We start from the raw sequence: 22068 nt of genomic DNA on the forward strand, positions 1-22068 counted from the left end.
CACATCCGGAATGGGAACAAAGCAAACTCTGGTCAACTGCTGAAACGTCTTCAGAGAATTCTGACAGCACGGATTCCGCTAGTAAAAGTCTGGATGCATTCACTGCTGTAATAGACGGAGCTCCGGTCTCAATGTTCTCACCCTACAAGAGAAACTCACCAAGATGGTCAGGAGCAGATGCCTGCCTGAATGCAGGGACACTCATAACTGAGATATTGTCTTTGGGCCTAGCCACATGGCTCAATTTAACGGGTGCTGCTATACCTTGTTTTGACAGCAGGATAAGTGCTACTATTCTTCATGTGAACTCCGGTGATTACAGTTCTAAATTACTGAGAACAGGAATAGGTTAACTTTTGAGTTATTATTCCCTTCTAACTAAAGAGGACTTCTTGTGTTTGATCCACGCTGTTTATTGTGTTTATCATCATGGCCAAACTTATAATTACTTGGATCCTAGGGGAAAGGGTTACTGATGCTAAATATATTATTGAGATGTGCCTATACATTGTAGCTTCTACATAGTTCAATATATTTCTAAGCTCTATTAGGGTATACTGCTGCTACTGAGATTTAGTTTTTCCCTACTGACGCCATTCATAACGAGTGTTGTATATAGGAGATTATGAATATGACATTATCATTATATTAAATGAGACCTGAATTATATCCAGTCCCAAAGGCCGCTCAAACAGTACTCTCAAAAAGGATATGTGTTCCCTTATATACCATATGTAACCCATATATAAAGGGCTTTGTCTCCTTGTCAGCTCAGAGACAAAGGAGATTACTTTTACTACCTGGGTACTGTTCTTTTTTAGTTGGTATTTTTAGACACTATACATATTGAAACAATGGGTCTACCCTACTACTAGTAGCTACCATACTCCTTATGTCCAGGGGAACTTGCATCTTTTACAACATGTAACACATATACCTTCTCAGAATCTCTGATTTTAATCTGCCTACCTAGTCTCATTTGGTCAAAGGCTCTTATTTCTCCCTCGGGCAAGGTTGCTTCAACTTTACATCTATCTTTTTATATTTTTCAGAGTGGGTTATCAGTTATTAAGTCACTAATGGTTAACTGTTATTGTATATCTTATAATATTATCTTTAAAGACCAATAGTGACCACTTCACCTAATAGATTCCCTCTCCTTTATCACTGTCCCATATTTTTTTTAGCGTCAGATGCAATCCAGCTATAGTGTTCTTTATAATTATCAGTATTACTTTATCTTGGATAGAGGTTTCAGCTATACCTATCTTGTTCTACAGGTTCTTATTAATAACTAACTTTGGTGTTGATGGCTGTACATATATAATGTTATACCTTCAATTGGAGGTTTCAGCACTATATAATTAATGTTAGCTCATCATAACTACTATAATTAACACAGTATACAATTCCTATAAATTTCGTATTGAGCTCAAGAGACCTATATAATATTGTACCATTAAATAATTAATGTTAGGTCTTACTATTTCTATTTTCTCACTATATAGCTCTTGTATTATTATCTTCTAACTAGGCCCAAGAGATGCCTTTCAGTACTGCTAGACTCCCAAGAGTGACCCTCCTGAAAAACGAGAGGACATCATATTGTAAAGAAATTACAGCCTTATATGTCACTATTGTTCATAGGATAATAATTTTTATCTTTTTCCTTCTACCTCCAATATAGTACAGCTTCTTGGGTAACCTGTATTACATCTTATACACTGTTGTCTATGTTTCTTGAATGATTGCTTTGACATATAAGTTTTATATTTATTTTGCAGTCTTATAAGTTCATATATATGATCATTTGTTAGACACTTTGTATCTTTATTATACCAGAGGTCCAAGAGTGATCGTCTACATCATTTGATTTCCTCACCTATGATGTTTAAGTTTATCAGGTCCATGAGTGTCCCATTTTTTTCTAGGAGGAATTTATACTCATATTTCTTAAAATGCAGTTCCATCTATGGGGGGGTAGTTATCAAGCCGTCTACTTTTCTGGCTTCGCCGGCCCAATACGCCCGCCTAAGCTCGCCTACCTTCGCCGCCGCGGACCTGAAAAAATATCAAATAAAGCTGTCAAAAAGCCGCGGAGCGATGAGCAGCGGACTGTGACAGTTATCACTCATCCGATCTCGCTGCCCTTCGGCTTTTTCCCAGCTTTATTGCTAGCCTGTCACTAAGCACTCACACTAAACTACACTGCTCTACCCCCTATACCGGCGCCCCCGGAGCCTCCCGCAACTCAATAAAGTTACTAACCCCTAAACCGCCGCTCCTAGACCCCGCCGCAACTCTTATAAATGTATTAACCCCTAAACCGCCGCTCCTAGACCCCGCCGCAAGTCTTATAAATGTATTAACCCCTAAACCGCCGCTCCCGGACACCGCTGCCACCTACAGTATACCTAGTAACCCCTATCCTGCCCCCCACTACGCCGCCGCCACTGTAATAAAATAATTAACCCCTAAACCTAAGTCTAACCCTAACCCTAACGCCCCCCTAACTTAAATATTAATTAAATAAATCTAAATAAATTAACTCTTATTAACTAAATGAATCCTATTTAAAACTAAATACTTACCTTTAAAATAAACCCTAATATAGCTACAATATAAATAATAATTATATTCTAGCTATCTTAGGATTTATTTTTATTTTACAGGTACCTTTCAATTTATTTTAACCAGGTACATTAGTTATTAAATAGTTATTAACTATTTAATAGCTTACCTAGCTAAAATAAAGAGAAATGTACCTGTGAAATAAATCCTAACCTAAGTTACAATTACACCTAACACTACACTATACTTTAATAAATGAATCCTATTTAAAACGAAATACTTACCTGTAAAATAAACCCTAAGATAGCTACAATATAATTAATAATTATATTATAGCTATCTTAGGATTTATATTTATTTTACAGGTATCTTTGTATTTCTTTTAGCTAGTTAGAATAGTTATTAAATAGTTAATAACTATTTAATAACTACCTAGCTAAAAGAAATACAAAATTACCTGTAAAATAAATCCTAACCTAAGTTACAATTAAACCTAATACTACACTATCATTAAATTAATTAAATAAACTACCTACAAATAACTACAATTAAATACAATTACATAAACTAACTAAAGTACAAAAAATAAAAAAAGCTATGTTACAAAAAATAAAAAAATAAGTTACAAACATTTTAAAAATATTACAACAATTTTAAGCTACTTACACCTAATCTAAGCCCCCTAATAAAATAACAAACCCCCCCAAAATAAAAAAATTCCCTACCCTATTCTAAATTAAATAAATTTCAAAGCTCTTTTATCTTACCAGCCCTTAAAAGGGCCATTTGTGGGGGCATGCCCCAAAGAAAACAGCTCTTTTGCCTGTAAAAGAAAAATACAACCCCCCCAACATTAAAACCCACCACCCACATACTCCTAATCTAACCCAAACCCCCCTTACAAAAACCTAACACTAATCCCCTGAAGATCATCCTACCTTGAGTCGTCTTCACTCAGCCGAGCCACCAATGGAACTGAAGAGGACATCCGGAGCGGAAGAAGTTAATCCTCCAAGCGGCGCTGAAGAAATCTTCCATCCGATGAAGTCATCATCCAGGCGGCGCTGAAGAAAAGTCTTCGATCCGGCCGATGTCATCTTCAAAGAGGCGCTGAAGAGGTCTTCTATCCGGGCGAAGTCATCTTCCAAGCCGGGTCTTGAATCTTCCTTCCGCCGATGCGGAACCACCTTCTTCACCGACGGACTACGACGAATGACGGCTCCTTTAAGGGACGTCATCCAAGATGGCGTCCCCTCAATTCCGATTGGCTGATGGGATTCTATCAGCCAATCGGAATTAAGGTAGGAAAATCTGATTGGCTGATGGAATCAGCCAATCAGATTCAAGTTCAATCCGATTGGCTGATCCAATCAGCCAATCAGATTGAGCTCGCATTCTATTGGCTGATCGGAACAGCCAATAGAATGCGAGCTCAATCTGATTGGCTGATTCCATCAGCCAATCAGATTTTTCCTACCTTAATTCCGATTGGCTGATAGAATCCTATCAGCCAATCGGAATTGAGGGGACGCCATCTTGGATGACGTCCCTTAAAGGAGCCGTCATTCGTCGTAGTCCGTCGGTGAAGAAGGTGGTTCCGTGTCGGCGGAAGGAAGATTCAAGACCCGGCTTGGAAGATGACTTCGCCCGGATAGAAGACCTATTCATCGCCTCTTTGAAGATGACATCGGCCGGATCGAAGACTTTTCTTCAGCGCCGCCTGGATGATGACTTCATCGGATGGAAGATTTCTTCAGCGCCGCTTGGAGGATTAACTTCTTCCGCTCCGGATGTCCTCTTCAGTTCCATCGGTGGCTCGGCTGAGTGAAGACGACTCAAGGTAGGATGATCTTCAGGGGATTAGTGTTAGGTTTTTGTAAGGGGGGTTTGGGTTAGATTAGGGGTATGTGGGTGGTGGGTTTTAATGTTGGGGGGGTTGTATTTTTCTTTTACAGGCAAAAGAGCTGAACTTTTTGGGGCATGCCCCCACAAATGGCCCTTTTAAGGGCTGGTAAGGTAAAAGAGCTTTGAAATTTATTTAATTTAGAATAGGGTAGGGAATTTTTTTATTTTGGGGGGGTTTGTTATTTTATTAGGGGGCTTAGATTAGGTGTAAGTATCTTAAAATTGTTGTAATATTTTTAACATGTTTGTAACTTATTTTTTTATTTTTTGTAACTTAGCTTTTTTTATTTTTTGTACTTTAGTTAGTTTATGTAATTGTATTTAATTGTAGTTATTTGTAGGTAGTTTATTTAATTAATTTAATGATAGTGTAGTATTAGGTTTAATTGTAACTTAGGTTAGGATTTATTTTACAGGTAATTTTGTATTTCTTTTAGCTAGGTAGTTATTAAATAGTTAATAACTATTTAATAACTATTCTAACTAGCTAAAAGAAATACAAAGATACCTGTAAAATAAATATAAATCCTAAGATAGCTATAATATAATTATTAATTATATTGTAGCTATCTTAGGGTTTATTTTACAGGTAAGTATTTTGTTTTAAATAGGATTCATTTATTAAAGTATAGTGTAGTGTTAGGTGTAATTGTAACTTAGGTTAGGATTTATTTCACAGGTACATTTCTCTTTATTTTAGCTAGGTAAGCTATTAAATAGTTAATAACTATTTAATAACTAATGTACCTGGTTAAAATAAATTGAAAGGTACCTGTAAAATAAAAATAAATCCTAAGATAGCTAGAATATAATTATTATTTATATTGTAGCTATATTAGGGTTTATTTTAAAGGTAAGTATTTCGTTTTAAATAGGATTTATTTAGTTAATAAGAGTTAATTTATTTAGATTTATTTAATTAATATTTAAGTTAGGGGGGCGTTAGGGTTAGACTTAGGTTTAGGGGTTAATTATTTTATTACAGTGGCGGCGGCGTAGTGGGGGGCAGGATAGGGGTTAATAAATTTATTATAGGTGGCGACGGTGTAGGGGGGGCAGATTAGGGGTTAATAAATTTATTATAGGTGGCGACGGTGTAGGGGGGGCAGGATAGGGGTTAATACATTTAATATAGGTTGCGGCGGGTTCAGGGAGCGGCGGTTTAGGGGGTAATAACTTTATTTAGTTGCGGCGGTGTAGGGGGGACAGATTAGTGGTGTTTAGACTCGGGGTACATGTTAGGGTGTTAGGTGTAGACAGCTCCCATAGAAATCAATGGGATGTCTGTCAGCAGCGAACTTGTACTTTCGCTATGGTCAGACTCCCATTGATTCCTATGGGATCCGCCGCCTCCAGGGGTGGCGGATTGAAAACCAGGTACGCTGGGCCGTAAAAGTGCCGAGCGTACCTGCTAGTTTTTTGATAACTAGCAAAAGTAGTGAGAATGTGTGCGGAACATCTGGAGTGACGTAAGAATCGATCTGTGTCGGACTGAGTCCGGCGGATCGATGCTTACGTCACAAAATTCTACTTTTGCCGGTCTCGAGCCTTTGATAACTAAGGCGAATCAGCCTCGCCACAAATACGCTGCGGAATTCCAGCTTATTTGAGGTTGACGGCTTGATAACTAGGCCCCTATATATGCACCATACCTGTCCGGATGTCATAAATGATTGGTTACTCAGAAAATACCTTTTTATAATATAGTTATAATTGAGTAAATTTTTGTAATAGTGCAACAACCTGTTTTATGCCACTTGACTCTTTTTATGTACATTTGTTTACGGATGTAAATGCTAACAACCTCAATAAAAAATTATTTTATAAAATCAATAAAAAAAAATAATATTCTTCACTATATATTGACACCCATAACGACCCTACCTATGAAGAGGGAACCGGGGGTCATTGTGTTGGACAATATACAGTATAGAGAAAAATGTAAGTTTTAAAGGTGGCTGACTAAACGTATTAATTGTGCACATACTGCATAATAATGTTTAAAAAGTTTACTTTTCCTTTATGTTTTTAAACAGATAGTAAAGTCTGAGCTATCATAGAGTACTGTATATCTAGTTAATTTCCTACACATTAAAAATCAATTGACCATTAAATATAAGATGAGATCTCTTAACATTTATTTAACTATTATTCGGGGGAGGGCTAATTCACCTATCTATTACCAATCAGCTAGATTACGAGTTTTGCGCTATGAGTGAAAAAGCATCGTTATGCTTCACACCTTTTTGGCTGTCACGCAACGTCAGTACCGCACTTTTTAAAAAGTCCTTTATCAATGGGACTCCCATAGTGCTGGTATTACGAGTTTGCCTGGGAGGCCAAAAAGTGAGCGGTACACCCTATAACCACAAGATCCGTTCCGCCATCTAAAGTCAGTAGTTATGAGTTTTATGTTACAAAGCTGCACCATAAAACTCATAAGTAAAGTGTTAAAAAGTACACTAACACCTATAAACTACCTATTAACCCCTAAACCGAGGCCCTCCCACTACCAAACACTAAAATAGAAATATTAACCCCTAATCTGCCGCTCCTGACATCGCCGCCACAAAAAAATGTATTAACCCCTATTCCGCTGCTCCCTGACATCGTCGCCACTATAATAAACATATTAACCCCTAAACCGCCGCCCTCCCGCATCTCAAACACTATTTAAAGATTATTAACCCCTAATCGGCTGTCCAAGCCTAGCACCCCCTAACTTAAATATAATTAAAATAAATCTAAATAAACCTTGCAATTATTAACTAAATAATTCCTATTTAAAACTAAATACAAACTTACCTATAAAAAAAATCTTAGCTAGCTACAATATAACTAATAGTTATATTGTAGCTATCTTACCACCAGAGTTTTGCATTAGGAGCTATGCGCTGCTAACGAGCAGTTTTCTCTCACCGCTCACTTACCTGCAGCGCTGGTATTATGGGTTTTTTAAAACCCGGCGTTAAAAGGCAAGAAGTGAGCGTTGAGCAAAATTGAGCTCCTTACTGCACTTCAATACCAGCGCTGCTTAAGCCAGAGGTGAGCTGGTCGTACGTGCTCGTGCACGATTTCCCCATAGGAATCAACGGGGAGAGCCGGCTGAGAAAAAGTCTAACACCTGCCAAAAAGCAGCGTAAAACTCAGTAACGCAGCCCCATTGATTCCTATGGGGAAACTAAAGTTATGTTTACACCTAACACCCTAACATGAACACCCCTAATCTTACACTTATTAACCCCTAATCTGCTGCCCCCGATATCGCCAACACCTACATTATTCTTATTAACCCCTAATCTACCGCTCCGGACATCACCCCCACCTACATTATACTTATGAACCCATAAACTGCTGCCCCCAACATCGCCGACACCTACATTATATTTATTAACCCATAATCTCCCTCCCCCAATGTTGCCGCAGCCTATCTACATTTATTAACCCCTAATCTGCCGCCCCCAACGTCACCGCCACTATACTAAATGTATTAACCCCTAAACCTAAGTCTAACCCTAGCCCTAACACCCCCTAACTTAACTATAATTACAATAAATCTAAATAAATATTAATATTATTACCTAAATTATTCCTATTTAAAACTAAATACTTACCTATAAAATAAACCCTAAGATAGCTACAATATAACTAATAGTTACATTGTAGCTAGCTTATGGTTTATTTTTATTTTACAGGCAAGTTTGTATTTATTTTAACTAGGTAGAATAGTTATTAAATAGTTATTAACTATTTAATAACTACCTGATGGAATTCGATCAGCCAATCGGAATCTAAGGGATGCCATCTTGGATTATGTCATTTAAAGGAACTGTCATTCAGTAAGAAGACTCCGGATAAAGAGGATGCTCAGCGTCGGATGTCTTGAAGATGGACCCGCTCCGCGTCGGATGGATGAAGATAGAAGATGCCATCTGGATGAAGACTTCTGCCCGTCTGGAGGACCACTTCACCCGGCTTGGATGAAGAGTTCTCCCGGCTTTGTTGAGGACTTCGGCCCGGTTGGATGAAGACTTCTGCCGCTTCCTTGTGGATGGATGTCCAGTCTTCAGAACTGTAAGTCGATCTTCAGGGGGTTAGTGTTAGGTTTTTTTAAGGGTGTATTGGGTGGGTTTATTTTTTAGGTTCAGGATTTGGGCTGTAATAGAGCTAAATGCCCTTTTAAGGGCAATGCCCATCCAAATGCCCTTTTCAGGGCAATGGGGAGCTTAGGTTTTTTTAGATAGTATTTTATTTGGGGGGTTGTTTGTGTGGGTGGTGGGTTTTACTGTTGGGGGGGTTGTTTGTATTTTTGTTTGCAGGTAAAAGAGCTGATTACTTTGGGGCAATGCCCCGCAAAAGGCCCTTTTAAGGGCTATTGATAGTTTAGTTTAGTTTAGGCTAGGGTTTTTTATATATATATTTTTTTTATTTTGATAGGGCTATTAGATTAGGTGTAATTAGTTTAAAGATCTGTAATTTGTTTTTTATTTTCTGTAATTTAGTGTTGTTTTTTTGTCCTTTAGCTAATTGTATTTAATGTATTTAATTGAATTTAATTTAGGTAATTTATTTAATTGTAGTGTAGTGTTAGGTGTTAGTGTAACTTAGGTTAGGTTTTATTTTACAGGTACTTTTGTATTTATTTTAGCTAGGTAGTTATTAAATAGTTAATAACTATTTAATAACTATTCTATCTAGTTAAAATAAATACAAACTTGCCTGTAAAATAAAAATAAACACTAAGCTTGCTACAATGTAACTATTAGTTATATTGTAGCTAATTTAGGGTTTATTTTATAGGTAAGTATTTAGTTTTAAATAGGAATATTTTAGTTAATGATAGATTTAGATTTATTTAAATTATATTTAAGTTAGGGGGTGTTAGGGTTAGGGTTAGACTTAGGTTTAGGGGTTAATACATTTAATATAGTGGCGGCGACATTGGGGGCGGCAGATTAGGGGTTAATAAGTGTAGATAGGTTGCAGCGACATTGGGGGCAGCAGATTAGGGGTTAATAAATATAATGTAGGTGTCGGCGATGTTGGGGGCAGCAGATTAGATGTTAATAAGTATAATGTAGGTGGCGGCGGTGTCTGGAGCGGCAGATTAGAGGTTAATAAGAATAATGTAGGTGGCGACGATGTTAGGAGCGGCAGATTAGGGGTTAATAATATTTAACTAGTGTTTGCGATGCGGGAGGGCCTCGGTTTAGGGGTTAATAGGTAGTTTATTGATGTTTTGTGTACTTTTTAGCACTTTAGGTATGAGTTTTATGCTACGGCGTTGTAGTGTAAAACTGATAACTATTGACTTTAGAATGGGTTAGGGATCTTGGAGGTAGAGGGTGTACCGCTCACTTTTTGGCCTCCCAGGACTCGTAATACCAGCGCTGTGGAAGTCCCATAGAAAAAAGGGTTTATGAAGTTTACGTAAGTCGTTTTGCGGTAAGGCCAAAGAAGTGTGTGGTGCACCTAAACCTGCAAGACTTGTAATAGCAGCGGTAGTGAAAAAGCAGCGTTAGGACCTGTTAACGCTGCTTTTTCAGCTTAACGCACAACTCGTAATCTAGCCGTTAGGTTTTATTTTTATTTCACTGGTAAGTTTGTATTTATTTTAACTAGATAGACTAGTTAGTAAATAGTTATTAACTATTTACTAGCTAGCTAGTTAAAATAAATACAAAGTTACCTGTAAAATAAAACCTAAGCTACCTTACACTAAAAACTAACATTACAATAAAATAAAATAAATAAAATAATTAAAATACAATTTTCTAATTTACAATAAAAATAAACACTAAATTACAAAAAATAAAAAAACAAAATGATCAAAAATAGAAACAAACTATTCCTATTCTAATAGCCCTATCAAAATAAAAAAGCCCCTGATTGGAACAGCCAATAGAATGAGAGCTCAATCCCATTGGCTGATTGGATCAGCCAATAGGATAAAAGCTCAATCCTATTGGCTGATTGCAATAGCCAATAGGATTTTTCCCCCTTTAATTCCTATTGGCCGATAGAACTCTTTCAGCCAATAGGAATGCAAGGGACGCCATCTTGGATAACGTCACTTAAAGGAAACCTTCAGTTTACAGCGACAAAGTTACCTGTAAAATAAAACCTAAGCTACCTTATACTAAAAACTAACATTACAATAAAATAAAATAAATAAAATTATTAAAATACAATTTTCTAATTTACAAAAAAATAAACACTAAATTACAAAAAATAAAAAAACAAAATGATCAAAAATAGAAACAAACTATTCCTATTCTAATAGCCCTATCAAAATAAAAAAGCCCCTGATTGGAACAGCCAATAGAATGAGAGCTCAATCCCATTGGCTGATTGGATCAGCCAATAGGATAAAAGCTCAATCCTATTGGCTGATTGCAATAGCCAATAGGATTTTTCCCCCTTTAATTCCTATTGGCTGATAGAACTCTTTCAGCCAATGGCCATCCAAATGCCCTTTTCAGGGAAATGTTTAGCCTAGGTTTATTTGGCTGATAGAACTCTTTCAGCCAATGGCCATCCAAATGCCCTTTTCAGGGAAATGTTTAGCCTAGGTTTATTTAGATAGGTTTTTATTTGGGGGGTTTGGTTGGGTGGGTGGTGGGTTTTACTGTTGGGGGGTGTTTGTATTTTTTGTTACAGGTAAAAGAGCTGATTTCTTTGGAGCAATGCCCAACAAAAGGTCCTTTTAAGGGTCATTGGCAGTTTAGTGTAGGCTAGGGTTTTTTTTTATTTTGGAGGGCTTTTTAATTTTGATAGGGCTATTAGATTAGGAGTAATTTGTTTTTATTTTTGATAATTTCGTTTTTTATTTTTTGTAATTTGGGGCGCGATCCGATATATGGCATACTTTTCGGCGCAAGCGAGGGAACCCACGCCGCCCGTAGTTTCACCTCGCACATTGGGGTATTACATATACCCCGCCGGCAGTTGCTAAAGTGCCGTAAATCGGACAAACTAGTTCAAATTTCTGGAGTCGCCAGTGACTTACGGCATTTTAGAAACTGCCTGCGCCTAAAAAAACTAACTAAAGTATAAAATCTCCTATAACTGTCTAACACGCCTCCCAAAAATAGCCCGACACGTATACCCCTCTATCCACAATCCCCCCTCTAACTCCTAACAATAAATGTACTAACCCCTAAACCACCGCTCCCGGACCCCGCCGCCACCTATATTATATGTATTAACCCCTAATCTGATCCCCCTACATCGCCGCCACCTATATTAAATATATTACCCCCTAATCTGATCCCCCTATACCGCCCCCACCTATATTAAATATATTACCCCCTAATCTGATCCCCCTACACCTATATTAAATATATTACCCCCTAATCTGATCCCCCTACACCGCCGCCACCTATATTAAATATATTACCCCCTAATCTGATCCCCCTACACTGCCGCCACCTATATTAAATTTATTGCCCCCTAATCTGATCCCCCTACACCGCCGCCACCTATATTAAATATACTATACCCTTATCTGATCCCTCTACACCGCCACCACCTATATTAAATTTATTACCCCCTAATCTGATCCCCCTACACCGCCGCCACCTATATTAAATTTATTACCCCCTAATCTGATCCCCCTACACCGCCGCCACCTATATTACATTTATTAACCCCTAATCTGATCCCCCTACACCGCCGCCACCTATATTAAATTTATTTCCCCCTAATCTGATCCCCCTACACCGCCGCCACCTATATCAAATTTATTAACCCCTAATCTGATCCCCCTACACCGCCACTACCTACATAAAATATATTACCCCCTAAACCTAAGTCTAACCCTAACACCCCCTAACTTAATTATTATTTAAATAAATCTAAATAATATTAATATTATTAACTAAATTATTCCTATTGAAAACTAAATACTTACCTATAAAATAAACCCTAAGATAGCTACAATATAATTAATAATTATATTGTATCTATTTTAGGGTTTATATTTATTTTACAGGTAACTTTGTATTTATTTTAACTAGGTACAATAGCTATTAAATAGTTAATAACTATTTAATAGCTACCTAGATAAAATAATTACTAAATTACCTGTAAAATAAATCCTAACCTAAGTTACAAATACACCTAACACTACACTATCAATAAATTAATTAAATAAACTACAATTATCTAAACTAAAATACAATTAAATAATCTAAACTATATTACAAAAAAAACAAACACTAAATTACAAAAAATAAAAAAATATTACAAGAATTTTAAGCTAATTACACCTAATCTAAGCCCCCTAATAAAATAAAAAAGTCCCCCAAAATAATAAAATTTCCCTACCCTAAACTAAATTACAAAAGTAATCAGTTCTATTACCAGCCCTTAAAAGGGCCTTTTGCGGGGCATTGCCCCAAAGTAATCAGCTCTTTTACCTGTGAAAAAAAGAACAATCCCCCCCCACATTACAACCCACCACCCACACACCCCTACTCTAAAACCCCGACATGGCCGCCACTAAATAAAGTTATTAACCCATAAACCTATGGCCTCCCACATCACTACCACTAAATAAACCAATTAACCCCTAAACCCCTTAACCACCAGCCCCCACTTCGCAACAACCTAAATTAAACTATATTAACCCCTAACCCTAACACCCCCCGACTTTAACATAATTAAAAAAGAGCTAAATTATAGTTACAATTATTAACTAAATAATACTTTTTTAATACTAAATACATACTTACCTGTGAAATAAAACCTAAGCTAGCTACAAAATAACTAATAGTTATATTGAAGCTAGCTTATGTTTTATTTTTATTTCACAGGTAATTATGTATTTAGATAGACTAGTTAGTAAATAGTTATTAACTATTTACTAGCTACCTAGTTAAAATAAATACAAACTTACCTGTGAAATAAAACCTAAGCTGCCTTACACTAAAACCTAACATTACAAAATAAAAACCTACCATTACAAAAAATAATAAACACTAAAATTACAAAAAAACTACCAAAATTAACAAACAAAATTATCCAAAACAATAAAAATCATTCCTATTCTAATACCCTTTAAAAAAAACACAAACAAACACCCTAAAATAAAAAAAAACTCTAATCTATAATAAACTACCAAGGGCCCTTAAAAGGTTTTTTTCCTACAAAAGAAAAACAAACACCCCCTAACAGTATACAACCCCCCCCCAATCCACAAAATAAAAATAAAGTAACACCTAATCTACCCATTGCCCTGAAAAGGGCATTTGTATGGACATTGCCCTTAAAAGGGCATTCAGCTATTTTGCTGCCCATTAAAATAAAAAATGTCTATTCTAAAAAGAAAAACCCACCCCAAAACAAAAACAAAAACATTACACAAATTAAAAAACGAATTATCAAAAATAATAACAATTATTCCTATTCTAATACCCATTTAAAAAAAAAAAACACCTCAAAATAAAAAACCTAAGCTTTAATAAACTACCAATAGCCCTTAAAAGGGCCTTTTGCAGGGCATTGCCCTAAGTTAAACAGCTCTTTTACCTGAAAAAAAAATTACAAAGACCCACTAACATTACAAACCCCCACCCCCCAAACCCACAAAATAAAAATAACTATCTGATAAACCTAATCTACCCATTGCCCTGAAAAGGGCATTTGTATGGGCAGTATTGCCCATACAAGGCCAAACCCTAAACTTAAAAAAAATCCACCCAAAAAAGTTTAAAAAATCCTAACACTAACCTCTGAAGATCCACTTATAGTTGCTGAAGTCCCGCTTGAAGGATCTTCATCCAGGCGGCTCCATCTTCATCCAGGCGGTATCTTCTATCTTCATCTCGGCGGCGTCTGCTATCTTCATCCTGGCGGCGCGGAGCGGGTCCATCCTGAAGACATCCGGCACGGAGCATCCTCTTCATATGGTCGCCGCCGTACACTAAATCTTCAATGCAATGGAGCCATTTCAAAATGGTGTCTCTTGCATTCCTATTAGCTGATTTGGTTTTGGAAATTCAAATCAGCCAATAGGATGAGAGCTTCTGAAATTCTATTGGCTGTTCAAATCAGCCAATAGAATTGCAGTAGCAGTAGGGGTTAATAGGTAGTTTATGGGTGTTTAGTGTACTTTGTAACACTTAAGTTATGAGTTTTATGTAACAGTTTTGTTGCGTAAAACTCATAACTACTGCTCTCAGATTGTGAAACGGATCTTATCGTTATAGGGTGTAACACAAGCTTTTTAGCCTCACCGCAAAACTTGTAATGGCAGCGCTATGGAAGTCCCATGAAAAACATAATTTTTACGAGTGCGGGACTGACGTTGCGTTACAGGCTTAAAGGCTTGCGGTACGGCTATACCGACAAGACTTGTAATGGCTGCATTGCTGTTTTCATGCTGAAATTACCATTTTTTCAGCATTAAAAGACTAACGCACAACTCATAATCTACCTGATTGTGTGATAACCTTTTCATTGGAAGGCTAAACATGGTAAAAAACATAATACATACTTTTGCCCATATGTACAGATGGAACACGTTACTGTGCTAAGAGTTTCTACTATTTATTCTGCATAAATGCAATTAAAGAGCATGCAAAATTACTTTAATGAGATATTTCTGAATAGCTTGATAATCCAGGGTATGCACTTAGTAGATGTTTATTTGAACTGGCTGCTATGTACATTTTTACTTTTTTAAATATACTTTTCATTTTAAATGTTTAATATATAAAATCTCATTAACAGTACAGTCTACTCTAATATTGCCTCAATTTTAATCTATTCCCAATTATATAATTTACCTATTGGGTGTATTAAATTGTTTACAAATACCTCCTTCACTTTTTTTCTCATTTGAAATAGCTGATTTTGCCTATTGTATCCCCATCAATACTGAACATTTCTGAAAAAGTGCTGGTTACAAAAAAACATGTAAACAAGAAGGTTTAGATAACATAATGCTTCCATGGAGCCTGTGACAGAATTGTACTGAAATGTTCATTTTCCATTGCTCTCTTTGAGACTCTGATGATCAATACATTGTCAGAAGCATGAGAAAATGCCTTGTTGGCCTCACCAGTCTCACAATATTTTCCAAAAAAAGTGGGCTGACCCTCTCTGCTCGGTGTCGATATATCTCCCATAGGAAATAATAGGAATTACAGCTTCAGCAAAAGTCTGCCAACATCACCACTTACCTGCGATTTCGGTGGAGGGCGGACTGTATTGGAAGTGAGTTTACACAACATAAGACTGTGTGTTCTCTGAAACAAAAACAAAAAAAGGTTTCTGTGTAATAACATGTAAACTTAGGGCCCCATGTATTAAAAGACGTGTGGACAGCTTCTCAACTTGAGAAGATGCCTGCATGCCTTTGCTGCATATGGACAGTGGATCTGTTTGTCTGCTGGCCCGCTGAGTGTGCAATGCCCACCCCTTCACTCACGCAACCGACCGCACAATAGAAGGGACTGTCAATCACAGAGAGCAAGCAAGCTTTCTGTGATTTGTCTTTTCCACCTCAGAGGTGGCGAAGAGTTTAAGAAGCAGTGGTCTAATGACCCGAGCTTCTTACATTGTGGGAAGCAGGCTCCCATGTGAAAGCCTGCCTTGCAAGGGCTCCAGAGCAGCTTTCGCTGCTTCGTACATGGAGCCCTTAATTTCACTGTACATTCTACAGATTTCCACACATTGGAAATTCTCAATGTGCTTTGAATATTAAAACATCCCTGTGATGTTTGCCCTTTAAAATACAGGTTGCTCCCATAGAAAATCCACCAAACTCCCATGGAACAACTAAATATTCGTTAGGTCTGCAATCTACCTAATAAAAACAAAAAAACTTTCTATTAAACCTATAAGTGTGGGGATACATGTATATTCAATGATTTATTAAAATGTATTTCTTTTGTATAATGTGATAATATGTATTTTAATTATTGTTGTTATTTTAAAAAGGTATTCTTTTTGCGTTAAATTTGTCTATTAAAATATCTTTTTTGCAATATAAATATGTCATAGAAGACAATAACTGCAATTAAAATGTTCTAATGGCTGATTTATTTTTTTTGTTTTTAAATAATTTTTACTGAGGTTCATTGCGAGGCAGACAGTCAAAAATATGTCATTACAATATATAGAGGAAATTCGTTACAAAATGACCAATATGAAATGAAGGTGTAAATTAAAGGTCTATATGACAAACTTTGAGATGATAAACATACATTTCCCTCGCCTATTAAACGACATACCTTCTTAGAGATATATGAGGCCACTTGTGGACCTCCTGGTGAAAATGCAGCTCTATAGAAGGTATTCCCAAGTAAAAGGAGACCACTCTCAGATGGTGAATGTAATGTCTGATAAACTTAAAGTATAGTACAACATAAAGCAAGTTTTGAATAGAAACAAAAACATCCACAATTGTCATGCTGTTACATCACAATGCAAAATAAAAGATTACTGTACTCAAGGCTATGTATTATCTAAAGAACAAGAGACTTTACCATCAATAATATTACTGAACAATAAAGATGAAACCTCATTTTAAGTATACTTTCCTTCAAAGCCATGGACCCACATGAACAGAAATAAGTCAAGGAGGAATTATAATGGTCTTGGACCTTGTGTAACTTAGTTTCAGAATTCTATCAATGTAAGGGAGAGGGGGGACTATTAACAATTCTTATAGTTTACAGTATATTACTGTTGAAGAAGGTAAAATAGAAAAGGCCAGATCGCATTGGGCATCAATAATAAATAATATAGTCTAGAATGTTTCATCATAACTCTAAGTTATCATAACCAAATGTTGGAGACTTTTAATTTATTTATAGATGTGGGCAATTTCTCAGAAGACAAGCAACTTACTTTTCAGATTATCAGTATGATTCGTAGTATATTGCTCTGATGACAATTAGTAAACACAGTACGCAATTTATAAGTGATATATGAATATCACAAACCTAATAAAAATACCAGATTTGTGTTTGATAGTTTTGCCCACCACTTAGATAGCATTGGCTACTTAGTTAAAAAGTTGGATAGTGTGAAAATATATAGGCATTATATAGTATAGCATACAAGTAGGCCTACATAAACTTGTGAATATGAAGATTTAAGAAGAGTAACGTACTACTCTAAGCAAAATACGTTTAGCCCCATTGCAAAAGGCTTAATTCAGTGTGTAGGACCAGACATAATGGTTATAGCTCCCAACTAAAAAAGTGTGCTTCTATAAGAGATAATTTATAATGACATCCTGAGTTAAGCTTAGATTCTGATAATCATTTAACAGAAATTACAATAAAAATCACTAACATAACATAAGAACAGAAAACAAACATTATTGTATATTAATCCACTCCTTAAGGCAACCGACTTAAAAAAAAAAGAAGGAAAAAATCAGGCAGAAAAGTTTATCAGGTAGCAGAGATGGTATAAGTAATATTCAGTAATGGACCACTAATCACTTCACACCTTTAACATGTCTAAATATTTTTTGTTTATGGAGATAGCAAGACAAATATGACTTCCCAAGTTATGTTTAAATTGTTGCCTGGAGTAAAATAGTAAATACTAGAGAATATAAAGGGCTTTCAACTTACTCCAGACTTAGGAGCATGGTGATCATGTTTATAAGAAAGCACAGTTGTAGATTTGAAGAAAAAAAAACAGGGGAGGGAAGATCACTCCCTTTCTTCTTCACCGATCTCCAAAATGTCCCGGTCTCGTGTGGTACAATTTTTGAAAGGGACGCAGCTGCAGAGCAGTTACAGTGGGGCCATGGTTCACAGTGTCACTCCTGTTTAGCGGGTGCAATAGTTAGTTGCGGCAATAATCTTAATCGGTTCGGCAAGGATCTCTGAAGTGATCTGGTAGCATAGGACACCCTACGCATTATTCATTGAGGCTGTTATGATTTCAGGAGGCCCAACAGAGAGCTCCGTGTTGGTGACGATGCTTTCACATGTTTCCTCAGCCTTATATATTATTATGGCTCCCAGGTCCCAGGTTAATGCCTGTTCAACTCTGATCTCAGAGTAATTTGTCTCCATCTCAGGTTCTTCATTAGCAAGAGACTTGACAGTCTCTTGCTAATGAAGAACCTGAGATGGAGCGATAGGCAAGTCATCTGAGCTTTGCAAAGTCTGGCGCTGAGCAAAGCAACTATCCATTTGCAAACATAATCTTCCAAAATGTTCTTCCAGCAACACACACATTGCCTCTTCTAGCGCTTTTGCTCCTGATGCCATTTGTAATGGGAGGTATTGAAAGGGAATCAGTTCAAATGCGAGTGTCCTAGGGTGATGGCTGCGCAGTTACAGCGCAGCAAGGTGTGGGGACGGTGTTGGGGTTCTTATATAGGGATAGGCCCCAAATGAAAAAGTCCGGTATTGAGGGTATGATGGCCACAACAAGATCCAAAGCCCTATATCCAGGGTCTAGTTGCCTTCAGCTAAGAATTATTTACAAGATGAACACAACAATACAGGAATCTCTGCATAGAATTTTGAAACTTTATCAGATCCTCAGGAGCTGAAGCTCAATGCTTCCAATAAGATCCAGAGTACAAGTAGTAAGCAGGCACTGCAACGAGGGTTTCTTTTTTAAAAATAAAAAGTATCCTTTATTGAAAAAACAAGGTTAAAAAGATTTTAAGCAGCTACAAACGCTGGATGACACGCTAAAAGAGACAAATGGCAGGAGTGTATGAGAGACACTATTAGCTGTCTGACTAGTTTCGCGTCCCTCTTGGACGCTTATTCATAGACTAATTTGTGATGAGAGGAAGGCTGCTTAAGAAGGGGAACTTTAAATTCAATTGGCTGTTTGCTAAGAATGGTTTAATCAGCTACAGCCATCTATTTGTTAACCCTTAGTAAGAAGACCTTTCTCTTGATACATCACAAAGTACAAAGTTAAAAACAAAGTTAATGAACCTCATTGTATTTTAAATTTACAATTATATACATTAATGAAAATATAAAAATGGTTACATGATATTGATGGAGGAAGCAAAATCCAAAACATGAACTTAGACTGAAATGGAAAATATTGAAAAAAAAAGTAATAATAATAAATGAGGAAATAAATGAATGAAAGAATGAATGAATAAATGAATGAGAAAATGAAAAAATAACATAATAATAATTATGAAATGAATAAAAATACAAGTGAATTAGAAAATGAAAAATGAAAAAGGAATACATAAGAAAAAAGTTAATTAACTAACCAGCAGGTTAGTAAAAAATGTCTTTGGAAAACAATTAACCCTATCTAGACCACAATTGAAGACATTAGGTGTAAATAATAAACCATATACAAAAAAGCATATATATAATACAGAAAACCAAGAGGGATAAGCTAAGAGGATGGAATCAATTGTCAATGAAGTAATTTATGTCACATTCACGGTTCATCCCTAATGGTGACCGAGTTTTAAGTTTCAACATCCAGAACAGTTCCTTTTTCTCTAAGATTTTAAATGTATTGCCCCCTCTAATGGATGTAGTGGCAATGTCTATGATGTTAATACTCATGTTAGCTATATTTGTCATGTGATAACCATTAAAATGATTGGCCACTGCTGAGTCCTAATTGTAATTTTTAACATCTCTGGTGTGTTCATTGAATCTCTTACGAGCCTCTCTGGAAGTTTGACCTATGTATTGTATTTGACATATGTTGCAAGTGATAAGATAAACCACAAAAGTGGTGCAACAGTTAGCATAAAGCTCCATAGTGTATTCATTTCCTGTGCTGTGACTATGAAACTTGTCACTTACATTGATATGTGTACACATTAAACAGTTGCGTCTTCCACATTTGTAGTTGCCCCTATGTTGCAACCAATTTTGTTGGCTTACATCAGTTTTCATGACCAAACTTGGTGATATGGCTTGACCTAGGGTTTTACATTTTTTAGGAACATATTTAATATTCTTTATATGTGGTTAAAGTGTGTCATCTCCTAAGAGGACATGAGAGTGTTTTTTCATGATTTTAACAATTTCATTATACTGTTTTGAATAGGCCGTGGTAAACACTACTGCATCTTTAAAGTTAGATTTCTCTTTCTTACTCAAATCAGGTTTTTTGTAAGCACTGTTGTGAGTACTTATACTTTTTCGACACTTTTCAAGGGAATTGGTGTTATAACCCCCACACACTAATCTGTCTTTTAATTCCAGGGATTGAGATTCATATATTGCATCAGATTTCGTATTTCCACAAATCCTTATAAATTGTCCCCTAGGTATTGCCCTAATGACATGTGTGGGGTGTTGTGAGGTGGCATGTAAAATTGTGTTACCAGCTGTCTCTTTGCGATATGTGCTGGTAATAATTATATTATCAGTGATTTGAAGTGTCAAATCTAAATAGTTGACCTTATTTTTGTTAAATATCCCAGTAAATTTAAGATTAAATGCATTTCCATTTATATATTCAATGAATGTATTGAAATCTATCTCATTGAGTGGCTTTTTTACAATGACCAACAGGTCATCAATATAGCGTACATATATAAGGATGTTTTCTAACCAAGGGTTATGTATACAATAGATATGTGACAACTCCCACCATGAGACATACAAATTTGCAAATGTGGGGGCAAATTTTGCCCCCCTGGCAGTGCCACATATCTGATTGTAGAATACCCCATCAAACCAAAAATAATTGTGAGATAAAAGGAATCGCAGTACATCTCCTACATATTGAATGGTTAAATCTGTTAAATCCATTTCTCGATTTAGAAAAAATTGCACAGCCTGTACCCCTAATTCTTGGGGGATACAGGTATAAAGAGAGCATACATCAATAACTGCCCATGTATAGTCTTCCTTCCATTGCACAGTGTCCAGTATATCAATGAGCTGGGCACTGTCCCTCTGATAGGATAGCTATTTTTTGGCTAAAGGTTGTAGAACCTCATCCAACCATGCCCCCAATGGCTCAAATAAGGACCCCACCCCAGAGACAATAGGTCTACCTGGAGGGGAGAGGGGGTCCTTATGAACCTTGGGGACATGGTAAAAAATTGGAGTAAGAGGGTGATCTGGAATTAAATTCGAGAGATCCCCTTCTTTGAAGATACCCAGAGTGATTCCTTCCTTAACTAGATTTTCCAATTTCTTCTTGTAAGAGAAAATGGGATTTCCTGGAAGGCGTTTATACACTTCAGTGTCATTCAATTGTTTATAAGCCTCAATGAAATAAGCCTCTTTGTCTTGAATGACAATGCTGCCTCCCTTGTCCGCATTTTTAATGACAATGTTAGAATTGTCCTGTAGAGATTTTAATGCTCTCTTTTCTCTATAAGACAGATTATGGGAGGCAGCATTGTCATTTTTCTTCATTTCCAATTCAAAAATGTCATCCTGAACCATTTTATGATATGCATTGATGATAGCACCTCTATATTGTTTAGGATAAAAGTCAGACCATGTCCTCTTTGGGCGCACCAATTTGTTCGATGGAATGTGCTCATTGTCACCACTATACAGATCAGTAAGGGTGACAAGAGCTTGGGCGTCTTCAAAGGGCAAAGTGGGACCCTCCGCTGCACATGTTGTACTATTCACATCAGAAATATTAGTTTCT

This window comes from Bombina bombina, chromosome 5 (assembly GCF_027579735.1).
Source record: "Bombina bombina isolate aBomBom1 chromosome 5, aBomBom1.pri, whole genome shotgun sequence".
In the NCBI taxonomy this organism is placed as follows: domain Eukaryota; kingdom Metazoa; phylum Chordata; class Amphibia; order Anura; family Bombinatoridae; genus Bombina; species Bombina bombina.